Source organism: Megascapheus bottae, chromosome 7, assembly GCF_031878675.1.
Source record: "Megascapheus bottae isolate mThoBot1 chromosome 7, mThoBot2.hap1, whole genome shotgun sequence".
In the NCBI taxonomy this organism is placed as follows: Eukaryota; Metazoa; Chordata; class Mammalia; order Rodentia; family Geomyidae; genus Megascapheus; species Megascapheus bottae.
In genome coordinates, this window is record NC_143515.1 from 68975773 (window position 1) to 68987800 (window position 12028).

At 44.7% G+C, this 12028-nt stretch overlaps 1 protein-coding gene across 2 annotated transcripts in view; it reads right to left on the reverse strand.

Annotated features, from left to right (window-relative positions):
• The window catches only part of Klhl29 (kelch like family member 29), a 280806-nt gene that overhangs the window by 203067 nt on the left and 65711 nt on the right, over positions 1-12028 (reverse strand). The window contains exon 2 of one of the 2 annotated variants that reach the window (XM_090337382.1): positions 1666-1773. The gene's annotated coding sequence lies outside the window, so the exon portion shown is untranslated. Of the gene's footprint in view, positions 1-1665; positions 1774-12028 lie in introns of those variants that run through there. The other variant, XM_090337381.1, reaches the window with a different exon arrangement.

The following is a 12028-nucleotide window of genomic DNA, read 5'->3' on the forward strand; positions in this document are numbered from 1 at the left end:
TATATATTCTTCTTTTTGTATAACGGTTCTTTGAGTGGTGGGCTATGCTCAATCCTACTGTCTGTGTCAAAGCAAAACTGACCAGCAGAGAATCTGTACATGACAGAACTCTTGTTGGCTGTTATCTGCCCCTGTTGAAGGAAGCTGGAGTGTAAGGCCACAAGACAGCTCTCGACGGATGATACCACTTCGTGGTCAGAGGGAATGAAGCACAGTATCACACTGAACATGTTTCAGTCCTAGGTCGCTATGACCTGTGTTTGCTCAGGCTTTGTGTGCTCCTATGGATGCAGCTTTGGCCCGTGTGTGTGTGCTTGTGCATGCACATGTGTGTGCACCAATACTATGGCTTGAACTCAGGGCCTGGGGTTCTGCCACTTAAAGTCACAGCTCTATGTCCAGCTTTTAGAAGGATAATTGGAGAGAAGTATGTCAAGTGCTTTTTTGGCTGGGCTAGCTGTGAACTGAGATCCTCAGATTTCAGCTTCCTAATCAGCCAGGATTACTGGTATGGGCCACTGGCTCTCTAATGCGCTCTCGACACGCACGCCCCCTCCCCGCTCCCACTCCCCCTTTGCCTTAAACGCAAAACTTCTGCTTCAACTTCTTGAATACCAGGATTATAGATCACATCATCATGCCTAGCTACCCACAGACTCCTAAAGACTCCCTCTGCCTCCCCACAGGTGTTTCATCCCAGCTCCAGCCTGTCTCCCCAGCGTGGGACTCTGGCAGCTCCAGATCCAATGCCATGCCTTCCGTAGGCACATACCAGGCCTGCTCGGGGGTGGGGGGTTAGGGAAATGGGGCAGCTTTGTTTATGAGATGCATACCTTTACCAAGTAGAACTCATTCCCCAGTGTGATCCTGACTTTCTGATTCTGGTTTGGAAATGGAAAAGTTGCTATAAAGTAAATTCAAGCAAGTAATCATATGATTCAGCAAAGGGCATGTTCAAAAAATATGTTATTGATAACAGTAAAATATTTAAAACCTGATAAATGATCCATCATTATCAATTTAGTATCAACTAAATTTTATTATTACATCCCTATAATTTGAGATCTTGACAAATGATGAGATAGTGTCTATTCATTAAACATACTTTAACATGCTGTTGAGACACAATATCTCAACAAGTAGTGCACACAGTTTGACCCCATGTATTGTGTATATATATTCATAAGAAATAAGCCTGGAACACGACATTAAAGTGTTTGCCACTAGGGAATTTTAAAGTACTTTCTTTTGGGGGGGGAGGGTGCTAGGAATTGAACCCATCTTTCAAAGTCTTCATGAATAAATAATATTTGCATGAAATTTAACAGTATGCGTGAATAAGAAAAATTAAGTGAAAGGGCTTGAATTTGTTAAATTATGAGAAGAATGAGAGTTTAGAGGAGTTTCAAGGTCAAGTAGTTGCTGACCACCCTAAGATGTAAAACCCTGGAGAAAATTCACAAGTGATTGAGATCAAGATGTCTTAGTGAATCTAGGGCTCTCCTGGATCACATACCTGTGGGAGAAAAATCTCACAAGAATAAGAGTAAGAGACTAGCTTCCTTTTCTCTCTTCCCTAGACCTGCACTGGAAGAGAAGACAGCCAGCTCTTCCCAGATGGGATGACTGACTCCCTTCTTCCGGATGAGCTGAGCTTGGACTTACCTTTCGCCGCCCGTCTCTGGCAAGCTCAGGATTGGTCCCCAGGATGCAAAAAGCTCGATGGCCACCAACACTTAGCAGAGGGAGAGCATCACGAGGAAGCCACACAGTCTAGAATGAGAGAGGAAGAGGGAGGTTGGAGTGCGGAAAAGTGATTTTAACAAATAACCTATTTTGAGTACTAGTTCCTCATGTGACCTCCCAACTCTCAAATGGAAGGTAACTTTTGCCTCGGCTTTTTCCCTGAAGCTAAGCCTCCTCTTGTAGACTATGTCACACAGGCACAGTGAAATAGAGAGAGCCCAAACTCTGCTATAGCAATGAGCAGATTGCTCTTAGTAGGATGCAGTGGGCAGCAGATTGCCCTAGCAAGTGACCCTCCCCATTTCTCCAACATTGGCCGGCCCCAATCCACACCCATTAAGCCACTCACACAGAATAAGATGGAGAACAAAGGCATTGTTTCCCACCTAATCCAAACAAAGAAAATCCAGTGAGGGAGAAAAATAAAAAATTCAACTCTTTAACATTGAAAAGGACACAAACTCTAGAATTACAGAGACAAATCATGACTTCTTTTAAGACAACAGGCAAGAAGACCTTGAGGAGGCAAAGAATGGGTTCCTCGGAGAGAAGTTTTTTTTTTTTTTTAAATACATATAAAGAGAGAGATTTAATACCCAGTGGAAAGAGGCTATCTATTATGGAGAAGCAGGGCTATTCCTTGTCTGCTCTTTCAGATGTAATATATGAGAAAGTCATTGCTATGACGGGAAATGGCATCTTCCCCAGCAAAAGCGTGTGGCTGTCATTACCTGAGAATCAATATATTTTTTTAAATGGAATATATCATTATCAATTGATTTTCTTTTTTACTCTCTCTTAGTACTCCAGGGTCCTGGGTAGCGGGGGAAAGCTTTACTGTGATATGAAGGATTTGGACAGGTATATAAGTTATTGTAAACTAATTCTACCTCATGGCCAGCGTTCTCTGTAACGATGCCATGGGTCTTTCTCAGATCTTCTCTACTAAGCTTTTTCAGCTGCCAATGACAGGGACACCCATGAGCCATATCAAATAGCCATTAGAAAGCTGAAGGTAGCAAAAATACTGCTTTCCCAAGAACAGCATGTTCCCTTTACAATTAAGGAATAACCTCTGTGGGGAGGCAAAGTAAGCCAAGGTCACTATTTAATTTTGACACAGAGCCAAAGTCACGAGTAGATTTCCTCTACCAAGCCCGGGTGGCACACGCAGAGACATTGATCACTCTGGCCACAAGGTATTGGTGATTCTGGTGATTAGACGACCCATGGATTTTTGGGAAAGATCCTCAGCAGGTAAATATTGGTGAAAAGAATGTTGTAGAAGGTGATGAGCAAACTTTTAGGTTCTTGAGATCCTCACTCCTTTATTTAATACGTGTTTACTGAGTGGCTGCTCTGTGTCAGGGTTTGTTCTAGACAAACAGAGAATATATAAGTGAATAAAAATATTCCTACACTCAGAACTTCTAGTCTATTGGGAAGAAACAGACAAGAAATTATAAACTTAAGAATATATGAAAATTACATGGCATGTTAGAAATGCTGCTTGGAAGGATAAAACAGCAAGGAGTGTGTTAGAGGGCTGCAGCGCAGTTTAAGTAAGGTAGGTGGGGTCAGCTTCATGGGCAAGGGATAACGTTGGTACAAGTACTGAATGGAGTAGACTATGCAGGCATCTGAGGTGGAGGGAAGAGCCAGTGAGAGGTGGGGAGGTGAAAGAGTGACATGATGCTCTGTTTCAGGATCAGCAAGGAGGTCTCCAGGGATGGACCTGGGAGATTCCAGTAGATTGTAAAGTCAGAGAGGCGAGTACCCAGGTTTCTATAAGTTTAGTCGGCCACTAGATAGGTTGCTGAGAGAACCTGGAGATCTCAGGGTACTCATCCAGATGAAGCCCTCAATCTCTTGAGACAAAACTCTCAGAGGTCAGTGTCAGGCTAATCTGCTTTCCTTCTCTTCAACCCAGATGGCTCAAGTCTCTTTGGCCAGCTAACGCCCACTTCCTGAGCTATAACCAGGATGTGCTGACTTATTTTAGGCAGGCCAAACAGGAGCTGGGGGAAGTAGGGTAGTGTGTATGGCATAGAGGAACATAGCGAAGTTCAAAACCTGTTCTGATAACAGTGGCCTTGTCTTTCCTAAACTGTGGTGCCAAGGATCAATTCCAGAGGTGATCACTGAACTATTACTGGACAAAAATAAGCTACATGCAGTGCTGGGTTCTTTGGAACTTTTCCCCAGTGTATTAAAGGTCTGGACATGAATTGACAAGTTAGCAACTGGGCTGGAGAAAATTCTGGTTGTCCAGGTCTTCCTCCTATTCTCTCCCTAGTCTACAACCTGGAAGGTATACCTGTCCAGTACAGAGGGCATCTGATACCCTCTGATTTCTGGTTAGTTTAAACTAGTAGAAGACTGGGGATTGGTTGTGTCCCTCAACTGAAGGTGATAGCTCAAGTTAGGGGAGATAGTACTCTATAGAATTCTTCATGGGTTTCCATAATAGCTCCCGTGCCCCCTTAGGCTTAGAAGCAGTAATTATCTCCATCCTCATTATTAGCCCAGGGCTAACACACTTTTATGGTTTCTTTATACCCTGCCTAGACTTCTGTGATTAGTTCTTTTAATAAGTCTTTTCAGATCATATATTTGGAAAAGCCTATTCCTTTCAGACTCTCAAGATTTGGAACCAGATAGATAAGAACTAGAATTCTAATACTGAGAACTACTTTTGTGGCATTTCACTCAATTCCTTAATTCATGAACCTGTTACATGTTTTTCAAATTAGAGAAGCTGGTCCATGGACCTTCCTCCTGCTCTTCTCTCAGTAGTATCACAGCCTAATACTGCCACCATTCATGCCAAGTTCTAGGTCAAGGAGCACCTAAACTGACTCCTCGGCTGGGATATAGCACAGTGGCCAAAGCGCTTGCCTAGCAAGTATGTCCTGGGTTTAATCCCTTGTACCAAAAAAGATCCACTCCAACCAGAAATTCATTTCTTGAAAGTGAGCTCACACTCAGTCTTTATTTATGTCTCAGAGTTTTATTTTTTTTACATCTTTTCCTTCTTGTTCTTTTTCCTCTCTATAATCTCTAATCAGTCATATCTGGAGATTTCAGAAACTAGATAATATTTCAATATTTGAGTATCTGGTTCATGACATCCATTTTATAAATGTTGATTCATTTATCATAGACCTCAGATTTCTTAATTTCCTTTTTAGGAGGCCTATAAATTATATCCATGCCTTGGAACAAGTTCTACTTTAACAAAATACATGGTACGAAACATGATTAGAAACTGGTCACAATTTTTCTCCTAAATCTTCAGTGTTAAAATCTTAAGTTTCCAAAGATCATGGCCTGGGAAATGAATCTCTGGAATGAACCCAAGAAATCTCAAGGAAAAAGGAATGGCTTTCCATCTTTAGGCAAGATGAGGAAGATACTCTGGAATTGAATTTCCTGACATCTCTGACCACATAGACTTTTCCCTTTCACTAATTTCACCATCGAGGAACAGCTTGCAGTCTAAAGAAAAATGACATTTGAAAAGTGAAAGGAGGCAGGGCACAGGTGGTGCACATCTGTAAATCCTAGCTACTCAGGAGGCTGAGATCTGAGGATACATGTCAAAGCTATTCTGGGAAGGAAAGAAAACTGGAAGTGACATTGTGGCTCAAAGTGGTAGAGTGTTAGCCTTGAGCAAAAGAGTTCAGGAGTAGTGCCCAGGCCCCGTGTTCAAGCCCCGTCATGCAATCTCGGGCCTTTAATAAAGAGTCCCAATTCCATCTTTGAAAATGTGGCTTCATTTTCTCTCTGCATAATACTTATAATCCTAGCTACTCAGGCTGAAAAGAGAAGAATCATAATTCAAGGCCAGCCCTGGCAGAAAAGTTGTCTATACTCCATCTCTAGAAATAACCAGTCAAAAACAGAGCTGAAGGCTTGACTCAAGGGGTAGAGCACCTGCTTACTCACCCCCCAAAAAGCAAAGGTAGCCAGGTTCTACTAGCTCATGCTTATAATCCTAGGTACTCAGTAGGCTGAGATCTGAAGATAGTGGTTCAAATCCAGCCAGCCAGCCAGCCAGGAAAGGCTAAGGGACTCTTATCTTGGATTAACCATCTAAAAACCAAAGTAGGGCTGTGGCTCAAAGTAGTCGGGCTCTAACCTTGAGCAAAAAAGCTCAAAGAAAGCGCCCAAACACTGAGCTCAAGCTTCATGATCAACAATAAACAAACAAACAAACAAACAAATAAATAAATAGAAAAGCAGAGAACAGTGTGTAGTTTGAGGCTAGCCTGGACAGTACAGCAAGATCTTAAAGGGTGGGGGGGTGGAGGAGATAGAAAAAAGAAACATTCCAACCCAAAGTCTGTAAGTAAAGAGTTCCTGACATGAACCAAATTGATTGCCAAGAGAATTATAAACAAGAGCCCCAGAAATTTTACATCTCTATAAAAGACACTATTTTCCTTCTTTCTCTTTCTTTCTCTCTCTTTTTTCTTTGAGAGAAACTGCCTGCTGTGAGGAGAAACCAATTAAGAAGTCTCCAGATTGAGACAGGATCAGAAAACAGCTCTGCCTGACCATTGACCATGCTCCCCTATTACGGTTCCAGCACCCAGTAGTTCAGCAACCCTAGCAAGCTGGGAAACGGAGACACTTTCTTTTTTGGAAAAGAAAAAGCAAAGGAGCTGGAGGCTACAGCTATAGGGAAAAAGCCAGCTTCAGCTCCACCCTCCGTAGCAGACTGGATTAGAGTCCACAAGAGCCCTGGCTGGCACCAGGCTTGGATGTCTGCTCCAAAAGTACCCTGCAGAGGGAATGCTCATTCATACTCGCTTTCTTTTAAGATGACAGAAAAACAGGCCGTCCATTAATAATATCAACTGTGGGTTCACCAAAGCCTGCAGGCACCTCGCCAACACAAAAATAAGCACACTCAGAAGGTTTATCCATCAGGTTCACGACAGTTCATGGGCTGAGGAGGCTGGAAGGCACTACTTTTAAAAGGGAGAGCGAAGATGCAATGATGGAGTATATTCAGAGTCCACCTAGCACCATGCAGAGATTTCCTATTTCCATTAAGAGCTGGAGATGGCCACTGATGAGATCCATTACTTGCTTTCGACTGCTCGGGATGTACCACCTGGCAAGCGTTATCAAAGCCATTCATTCGTCAAAGCAACACTGGGTCTGCAGAGGCCACACTGCCTGAGATGTAATAACAAAATGTTCATGCTTCTTGAAGTTTCTAAGGCCTACCTCATTCACATTTTCTCAATTACTTTTTCTAAACAACTCATAACGTTTGCTTTCATTGTTTTCTAAAGTTATAGATGAGGAAACACAAGGCTCATGGTGCATAAGAGTTGTCTCAAATCCAAGTCACTTGGGAAAACAGATTTGGAGGATCAGTGTTTGAGGCCAGCTTGAGTGGGAGTGGGGGGACTGTTACAATGAATAAGCTGCCTGTCGTGATACATGCCTATAATCCCAGCTCTGAGAGAAGCAGAGGCAGGAGGATCACGGTCCTAGGCCAGTCACAGAAATTTGAAAAATAAGCTGAAAAGAAGAAAAAAAAAGCTGGAGGTGTGGTTGAAGTGGTAGAGCACTTGACTACCTGAGTGCTAACCTCAGTACCAAAAATAAAGCAAAGAAAACAAACCAACCAGAACCCCAAACCTTGTGTGAAAGCACATGGCAAATCAAGGGGTAGATGGAACTGGAACTCAGATTCTGTGAGCTTGTTCCAGATTCCTGAAGTCCCCTTGCTCTTGGGGCCTCCATTAATCAGAAGACTATAACGGTCCCACATTGCTCTGCAGTTGTCACCTATTAGTTGAATAACAGTGGAATACAGGTATCAGTAAACAATCCTTGTTCTACTCAGTACCTGGGTAAGCCATCAGCCCCACCCCTGCCACTTTTCAGCAGTTCTCAGCTGCCCAGGTGGCAGTCAGGTTAATAAGTGAGCAGCACACACCTGCATAGATCCTCCATGTCAGAGAGGCTTTAAAATCCCACCCCACCTGCATCGCACCTGCCAACAGCAGGGCAATTCTCTGCTTCTCTGTGATCATTGCCCTATAAGAGAAAAAATAATAAATTCATTGACATTTAATGTCTCCATAACAAGAGGGAACAAGCTGTAAGAAGTCATTTTGCTACAGAGCTTTAGAGGGCTTTAAACCATCGTAACACCCATTTTAGTCATCCAACTCTAGGAACCAACTTTCATTCTCCCTGGGAGAACTACCCCCTACCCTTATCCCTCCACCCCCATATTCCACTGAGACTGGATGCACAAACGGATTGATTTTTCTGCAATTCTACTATTTTTAGACCAGGGCATGGCAATACCACCTGCCTGTCATGAAAACCCCAGTTCCTCCTTCTTCCTCTCACCCCTTGTTGCACAGAGCACTGGTCAGAAAGCTGAGCAGGTCTATTTTCCAAGACAATGCCTCGGTCAGGACTTTCTGCCAGTGTTCCCTTTGCTACACAGACTGAAATGTACTCCCAAATTCTGGTGCTGAAGCCCTAACATGGCTGTATTTGAAGGAAGGGACTTTGTAGCAGTAAATGTAGCTAAATGGCACCCAGGAAGTAGAAGCCTAACCTGGCAATGTCCACACTGGTATCCTATGAAAGAGGAGGTGATATTAGACTGTCATAAGAGGTGCTAGAAGGAGCGTGTTCACCTGCCACGAGGGAGCCTGCACCAGCACCTCGCCATGTTCAACCTTACCCTGGGACTCTTCAACCTCCAGAGGTGTGAGATGGCTCTCTGATGTTGAAGCCACCCATGCTATGGCATTCTGGGATGGCAGCCTGTGCTAATTCACAGCTGTATCACAGCAACAGGCTCCCCAGGGGACACCAGCTCTCCAAGTAGCCTGCCTGCTACTACAGGGATGGTGTGAAGCCCCAGGATTAGTCACAGAACTCCTCAACCAAAGACCATCCATGATCCTGGGCCCAGATTCCAGATGAGTGGGATTCCTCCCAGTGTCCCACTCCTGTACATACTCAGTTCTTCTCTGTGTCCACAACGGGCCACACACCAGGCACAGCCCATCTATCGCCTGTCTTCATTTCCTGCAGAAACCTCTTTGCTAGATGTTACCCATCATTCTCTGGTCTACAGAGATCCCAGGCAAACACTGTCACAATAAGAATGCATGTGTCACCCATGGAGCCTTCCTGAAGAGTGGGCGTAACCACACAAAAACCATTTCCTAATCTTCTCACTGGTGTGAGATGAAGAGAATGCAGAGGGAAGGAAAATAGGATATGCGTATGGGGCCTAAGTGGATCCTGTGCCATGACAAAACTGCCAGATATCCACACATAAACATCTCAAGGAGAATGGTTGCACATCAAATCGGTCCTCCAAACTAGTTTCTTGTTCCACAGCGGATCACTCAGAAATTAAATGAATGAGGCTTTGCCAACTGGGCTACACCACTGCATGCCAGCACATGCCCTCCATTCACCCTGATTAATAGAGATTTGCCAACCACTGGACCAGTCCTAAGAGGATCACTGTCATTTTCTGAAGGCTACACTGTAAGGGAATAATGCGAGCACTAACAGAGACAGCCTAACTGGCCCAGGAATGGCAGTGAAGAGGCAGACATTGAGCGTACACCTGGCAGGTAGTAGATGCTCAGCAAAGCTCTATTGAAAGAAGGAAAATGTCTCCAAGATGCAGCTTGGCATCTACAGTTTTATTCTTTTTTTCTTTTTGAACATCTGGAAGACAGTCACACTACTGTTTCAGGACTAGAATACCAACCAGTTTTTGAAAAATCAGACATTGCTTCCAGATTTTGCTCTTACAAACAGGCCCGTGTCCTTTCTTTAAATTGCAATAATTCCTTCCCAGATGTTGCTTCTCCTTCAGACTCATAAATTTAAGCTTTTCATGATGATGCTTCACATTTGCCTGGAGCTGCAGGCTGTTTGGAGTGCTTCTGCATCTCCTCTGCCTCATTAGGTTGCCTCACGAGCCCCCAGAGGCGGGACAGAGCTGCCGTCCCTAATTCACTGCTGGGCAGCTGCTGCTCTGCCACAGGGGACCAGAGACACACACAGCACCCCCTTCTCCGGCACCATGCAGGTTTCCATGCGGGGTGATTTGTCGTGCCCACTCTGATGATTGTGTTGGCCTCAGGAGTGTTGCCCCTTTAAAACTCTAACACCAGTATGGACAAGTCTCTTCCCTAGATTCCGCCTGCCACTCCTGGGGCCAGGCTATAACATTTAAACAAGACTTGACTAGAGGCTTGGGGAGTAAAATCAAACAATAGACTGAGAGATAGGGAAGAGGCCTGCAGAGACAACTTGTAGCCTGGCCAGCTGGACCCCAGGAAAGCTGGATCCCAACCTGTTGCCCAGGAAAGAACTGGATTCTTGTCATGATCAGGCCAACTTGAGAGAGCAGATCCACCTCGCATCAGCCACAGCAGGCACTCATACCTAGCCACGAGCTTGCTTCAACTCTGAACCCAGAGAAAGAACTTGCCTTCCATCCTCCTGCTGCTTCTGCTTTCTTGTCTGACAGCTGTCTCTGGGTGACCATCTGAGAATATTTTCCTGATTATTTTAGGGGCGCTTGAAACCTGGTACCCCCCAACACTCAAGTAGCTAGCTGCATCAGAAAGTAGCCAGGTCACAGCTGCTGGACTGTCTGGGGTTGCAGAAGAACAGCCACCTTTCCAGCCAAGGTCTGGAATCAGCCATCAGCTAGTCTAGCAATAGCCTTGGCTGTGAATGCTCAGGGGAGCTGTCAGCATTCCCTGCCCCCTTAGCCTCTTGACAGCTTTAAGAAGAAATGATGGAGCGGGGGAGGGTTCCGAGAGTACTAACAACAGGTTGACTATTGGCCTCTATTTCTTTTCTCCCACAGAGATGTAGACTGGTCTGTGAACCCCTTTTCCAAGTCTGAACTCTGAAGCCTAGCTCATGGGCTGTGTAGTACAATGGAACTTCATTTTCTATTTCCTCCTGTGGTTGGTATATCTGTGAAGGAGGTGGCTGAGCCTGTATGGTATGCAAGATCAGGAAAGACTGGTCAGTTGAGAAGAGTGGCTTTAAGTAGGCCCTGTCATTTAATGGCAGAGTGACCACGTCTGCCCACACCCCTGGCCGTATCCCTGCCTCAGGAACAACAGGAAGAACATCACTAAACATCATGGTTGTGCCCAGAGCCAAACATTCCCAGGTAAGAAATGCACTTAGCTGGGTGCTGGGGGCTCCCTCCTATAATCCTACTCAACAAACTGAATTCTAAGGAGTGTGGCTTGAAGCTAGCCTGGGCAAGAAAGTCTATGAGACTCTTATCTCCAGTTAATCAGCAAACGATCTCAGGGACAGTGCCCAAGCCTAGGATAACAGCCCCAGGGCTGGCATGCACATGCATACATGAATGTGAATGTACATATACTCTCTGACTCTGTCTCTGTCTCTCTCAGAATTGTGGTTCACACCTATAATCCCCACTAATCAGGAGACAGAGGTAGAGAGAGGTAGGAAGATCTAAAAGGTAAAGAACTAGGAGTATAGTGGCTCAAGCAGAGTCCTTTCCTAGCAAGTATGAGACCCTGAGTTTAATCTATGGGACAGAGAGGACAGAGGGGACAGAGGGGAGAGAGAGAGAGAGAGAGAGAGAGAGAGAGAGGAGGATGGGGGCAGGGGGAGGGTACAGGCACGTGAAGACAGGAGGGAGAGGAGGAAGAGTAGAGGAGAGGAGAGAGGAGGAGGACAGGCAAAAAGCACTTAGCCTTCAGTTTCATTTTGTGCCAGCCTACTGCTCTCATCCCTCCTTAGCAACTGGCAAACTCAAGTTCAGGCTCGAGGGCAGATACTGCTCTGGTTTCTACTCTTTTAGCCACCTCTTCTCTGAGCTCATGAGCCCAAGCCTTTCGGGCCAACAGCTAAGAAGCCCTTCCTGGCCCCAAGTGGGTCTGAGAGGTATTGCTTCCTCACCCAGCAAAGAGCTGTTTTATTTGAACGGATCTGTTTCTACACTCTCAGAGGAAACAAAATTGTGAAAGAAAGTCTATGGAGATTACAGGATTTTTTTTTTTTTACCCAGCTATGATGAATTACCCATTCAAAAATAAACCACAGAGAGGCATGATTCTCCATACCTAAGCAGAAAGCAGTTATTACCAGGATTTTCTGTAAGGACTCTGCTTTGTTGGCCAATGCAGAGACAATATAGGAAAATGAGAACAGAATGAGAGGCTGAATCTATTTTCCTAATCTCTATCAGTATGTGTAGGTAAGTAGTTGGTTTGTA